This window comes from Gigantopelta aegis, chromosome 12 (genome assembly GCF_016097555.1).
Source record: "Gigantopelta aegis isolate Gae_Host chromosome 12, Gae_host_genome, whole genome shotgun sequence".
Taxonomy (NCBI): domain Eukaryota; kingdom Metazoa; phylum Mollusca; class Gastropoda; order Neomphalida; family Peltospiridae; genus Gigantopelta; species Gigantopelta aegis.
The window spans coordinates 7,523,255-7,529,254 of NC_054710.1; positions in this window are offsets into that span (position 1 = coordinate 7,523,255).

A 6,000-nucleotide genomic window follows, 5' to 3' on the forward strand; every position below is an offset into this window, starting at 1 on the left:
TTACCTCAACGCGGACTGGAGACCCCTGGAGGACGGCAGCGAGTACGAACTTCACAGCAAGATGTTCGGTACTCACCACACCGTAGTCGTGACGCATCGGATAGGAGCAGACCTATAGACAGGCCATACTTTGAACAACCGGAATCTACATAAGATGATCCGAGCGGTCTGCGGCCCCGACTACGGTACGGTAGTCAGTACTCTGTTACGACGCCAACATCTGCTGCCGAACCTCCGGGACACTCCAGCCTCGCCGACGTAACAACCGAACGGCCTTAACGAGGCCACTCACGTGGACGTATAGATCGGACTTTAAAAACTTTTAGACCTTCGTTCAAAAATTCATGTCGAAATTACTTCTTTTAAAAAAAAAATATTATTAAATAGTCCGATCCTTTCTTCTTTCTCTTATTTATTTTAGGACTGTCCTTCCAAAATGCTCCAAATTATATAAATATTCGACCGAGCAGTCAATTCTTTTTATTTTTGGCTTGTAACGTTTTTCTTTCTAATTTTAATCCTACTAATTTCTTTTACTAATTGCTATTTTCAAAATTCTGTCCATTTTCACCCCCCCCCCCCCCCCATCCCAAATCAGGCGTGATATCTATCTAATTTCATTTTGACAGCCCAATCTAATCTAGCGATCAAATTTAATGAGTAGAATTTTCTTTATTAATTATATTAATTAGAGATGCGCATCAAAATTTTAAAGGCCCACTATTTAATTTTTGGATGTAAATTTCAAAATTGTCCCCTTAATTTTGTTCTGTCCCGGAGAAAGTCACTGGCTATCCAGAGACAGGCCCCGGGACGGACATGCTCGAAACTCTAGTGGTATATGAGCATGTTAAAATTATTCGTAATCGCACTCAAAAATTAACCGCCGGACGCTGACGCTGCCATCTTTGTTTACAATAACAATGGGAATCTATAAGGAGCGTTGCGATTCGTTGCCCAGTGGTAAAGCGCTTGCTTGATGCGCAGTCGTTCTAGGATCGGTTCCTGTTGACAGGCCCATTGGACTATTTCTCGTTCCAGCCAGTGCACTACGACTGGTACATCAAAGGTATGTGCTATTCTCTCTATGGGATGGTGCATATAAAAGATCCCTTGCAGCTAATCGAAAAGAGTAGCCCAAGAAGTTGCGACAGCTGGTTTTCTCCTTCAATATCTGTGTGGTCCTGGTCCGACACCATATAACTGTAAATAAAATGTGTTGAGTGCATCGTTAAATGAAACATTTCCTTTGTGAAATTTGCATATTTTTTTCATCATTTTAGATGAAGTGACCAGTGTTCGAGATTAACGGTATCCCAGTATCCCGAGGATACCAGAATTCAAGAACCCAGTAGTGCCATATACTACTAAATTCTCAGGTGGGATACCAGATTTTGAAATGTTAGTATCCAACTGGGATACTGGCCAAAAAATTTAATCTCCAACACTGGTGACAGACTTGACAGCTGTCGGCAGTAGTCATGACGGATGCTACAGGTAGGGCAGGATATGTTCATCTTCCGCGAACACCAGATATGAGCACTGTTTTGATAGTGATTAATGAGTGCATGTCATCACCACTATATGTATTTAACGAGCTAATTTTATTTAGTAAACTAGTCTTGTAGTAAAGGATCACGCAAATGGCTGTCCTATACACGGAATCGGCCACTATTTTGCCAAATGCCCTTTCGACTCGGCATTGTGCAGAAATGCGGACTACATTGTCCATAATGTTTTTGTTGTTCAGAAAAGCAAACGAGCCTATGTATTTACTGAATTATTCTAGTAATAGTTGTAGTCGCCAATATTTTTATTATTACATCAGATGGCCTCGTAAGTTGGATAACAGAAGGGAAACAAAACCTGGTTTAATTTCACGATACCTTTTTATTCTGTCCTTTTTCATTTGAAGCAACAACAAAAAAAAAAGTGATTAAAGAATACATCACAAATGCTTTCTGCTGCAATGACACAAATGACACAAACACTTATTGTAAGTATATAAATATTCATATTTACATGTGTAAGGCAAAACACATCTGCGTCCAATAGTGGCACAGTATGCTAATTGTGAAACTGAAAGTAAAAGCACAGAAAAGCAATGTTTACCCATTACATTTTATTAGTGCTAGTGGGCAGACTGGCAGAACGTAGCCCGGGGTAAAGCGCTTGGTTGATGCGTGGTCGTTCTAGGGTCGATCCCTGTTGATAGGCCCAATGGGCTATTAATAAATCGTTTCAGCCAGTGCACCACGACTAGCATATCAAGGGCCGTGGTATGTGCTATCGTGTCTGGGATGGTGCATATAAAAGATCCTTGCTACTAATAGAAAAATGTAGTGGGTTTCCTCTCTAAACTGTCAAACCAAATCACTTGTCTTTAACATACCGTATACGCAAATATGTTCGCGAATAAAATATACCACGAAAATCGCGAACACATTGTTAGCACCGCGAATTTAATTACACGCGAACTTATTTCCGATTTGGTATATTATTATTTACCGTATAATATATAGTCTTATCTCTACACGCCCAACCGATATCAGAATCAAGCAGTCATTGGTCCGCAAGGTCACGTGATTCTGTTAACCTGCCTGGTCACATGGATTTGATCCAAATGACCCACATTTGGGCGCAAGTCTGTTGTTAGGTAATCTCAGTTTTGTTTGTTTTCTTTGTAACCTTAAATGGAAGTTTGTGAGTATCACCAATAATGAAAAGTTATTTCTTGTATTTGCGTTTTTCAATGTTCTGTATCGCATGTGCGTGTTCCATCGATAACATGACAATAGTCTTATCAGACATACATACATTGACGTCTTACTGGCTATCCAGAGATCGGGCCCGGTACAGACATGCTCGAAACTCTAGTGGTATATGAGCATGTAAATAAATACTGGTAATGGTAATGGTCTCGCTGACAGCATAGTGAACATCAATCTAATTAAAATTAGCTCCACTATTACATGTGGATCCAAAGACAGCCAGTTGGAGCTCATGTCCACCAATCAAAACCTTACTTGCAGAATCCTGCCAGTGATTTAAAAATAATTTGAAAACATTCCGAATTATCCTGAGGGTATACGACATGTTTCGTGTGAATTACGAATGCCTTAAAACATGTTTTATTTTATAAAATAAATAATTTGTAATGTAAAACTGAAGACTGATAACCCACCCCGTACGTATTGGCATGGTTCGCTGTACTGCGGCCACTAAAATAGACTCGCCCGACATTTTTAGAATTTGTATGCTCCCAAATAACGTTATAAAAGGCGAAGTGTGATTGGTCAATATTTAAATTATTATTCATTCGATTCTTGATTCTTACCTCGACCTTCAGACAATGAAGTTGTCTAGCGAGAACGTGGTGATTTCTCTCCCCCCCCCCACCCTGGGGGCTGTGTTGCGTGTACTTGGCCCACTAGTCAAGTACCGCATTGAACACAATGGAGACAGTGCTGTTGTAACCTTGAGTTACGGAGCTACCAACTCATCAGGATCGAAGAGGAGGAACCGGAGGCGGCGACCTAAGACTTCGCAGGGGGGACCAAACCTAGCGGCTCAACCGCCAGGAGCGGTCCCACCTGCCCCGAAGAGGAAGATCAGACCAACGGGAGCGAGACAGGGTGATCCAAACCCGGTGGCTAAACCACCGGGGGCGGTTCACTCTGCGCAGCCGCTCCCAGTTTCTGACCGGAAGCACTCGCCAGGAGCGGAACAGGGGGGACCAAAGCTGTCAGCTCCACTGACAGTGGCGATCCCTCCTGACGACCCACCTGCTGAGATGGAAACTGGACACGTCATCGTGACGGACCCCCCAGCGAGCCCACAAGCGCCTTCCACTGATGATGTTGTTGCCGACCCTGCAGCCGGAGGGGAGTCCAAGAGGAGGAAGATGTCAACGGTTTCCGAAACCGGGGACACTCGACCAATCCAAATGGACTATCGTATGTGAAACATCCCATCCAAATGGCAGGGTTGTATCCACGGCGACTTCACCGACACCAACCAACTAAAGGGACTCTGGAATGAGAACAACTGGCGAAACCTACCCAACGGAATTGGGAAATACCAACTGCACTCAACAGGAACTGGCAACCAGATCCACGTGACTGCAAAACAGGACGGACTGTACAGGCAAGGACTCTTGATACCGGATATGACCAACACAACGATCCATCGTATCCTCAAGATAGTGCTGAGAGATATATATCCGGCAGCCATCTACAGGAATATCAAGGTCTTGATTGAAGGACTCCCCAACTTCAGGCCTGGACAGTCCATCACCTCACCATGAGTCCTGTTATACCAACCTCCTACTAACCTTTACCTCCGTGAGTACCAACCTTTTTTATTGGGCTAGTTAGACTTTAAACGTTTTGGAAGCAGTTCTAAATTCTTATGTTTATTTTTTTATAAGTAGTCTAACGCATTTTACTTTGGCGCCCGTTCAATTGCTCAAAATCACCTTAAAACTTTTCGGCCGAGCAGTCTTAACCATTTTTGGCTAAAATTGTAGAGTCCAGACATGTATCGGTATGCAGTACTCTTTGTAGACTTAGGTAAAAAAACAGGCTTCACCGAGGAATCGAAATTCAGCCAATCAGAACACGGCTCCCACTCGGTGTTACTTCTTGTTTATGAAGTGTCTGCTAGTCGGTCCGCGCTAACTAAATGGCTTTTTTCCAAATTCCGCCCACTTCAAACTTACCCCCCCCCCCCCCCCCCCCCCCCTGCTCCGGAGTCAGTCACTGGCGAAGTCAGAGGCTAATTCCGCAGTGGGCGTGCCTGAACCTACGTGGATAGGGGCACGTAAATATAGTTACCCATACCCATAAATTATTATTTACAGACGAAATGTTACCTGGACATTGAGGACTACGCAGTGTTGTTATTTTTAAATCACTGGCAGGATTCTGCAAGTAAGGTTTTGATTGGTGGACATGAGCTCCAACTGGCTGTCTTTAGATCCACATGTAATAGTGGAGCTAATTTTAATTAGATTGAGTGAACATGTCTGTGCGTGAAATCGTAATTGAAAACAGTTTGGCAAATGAAATATGGGTAATTTTTATTTTATTATCGGGGGACACAGTCGCGAAAATGTAAAATGAAAGCCTGATCGCGAATTATTTTAGCCGCGAAAATATTTGCGTATACGGTACTGTAAATGTGTGTGAAGAGATGAAAGGAAGGATTTTTGTTTTGTTCAACAACACCACTAGAGCACACTGATTTATTAATAATCATTTGACAATTTTGACATGTAGTCTCAGAGAGGAAACCCGCTACAATTTTCCATTAGTAACGAGGGATCTTTTATATGCACCATCCCAGACAGGACAACACATACCACATACTGAGTATACATGTGAGTCAGTGAGATCAAGGTTGACAGACATTGTCAACAAATTATCTATTAAGCTACGGAAATGACCGACACCCTGTTATTTTGTAACAAAACAATACATGAAATTATTTCTCCAAATTAAAGTAAAATTGCCAATTTTTAATTTTATTTGCAACTGGCAAATTTGTTCAGTTTCAGAGTAAGCAATTTCTCACTCCAGCCAGTACACCACGACTGGTATATCAAAGGTCGTGGTATGTGCTATCCTGCCTATGGGATGGTGCATATATAAAAGATCCCTTGCTGCTAATCGAAAAGACAGCAGCAGGTTTCCTCTCTCAATATCTGTGTGGTCCTTAACCATATAACCGTAAATAAAATGTGTTGAGTGCATCGTTAAATAAAACATTTCTTTCTTTCTTTAAAAAGCATGTTCATACACTTTCACATGCTGTTACAAGATGTGTACATAAAGACTATCTTCTAAATATTAGTAATATTTGCATGTACCTAAAATATTGAAAGACTGCATTGAAGAGCAGCAATAAATTAAAATAAATTAATATGTACACAAAGTTTTGATTTCTTGCCTCGTTTTAAATACACATATTTAAAACAATAACCAACCAATAATTGGTTTA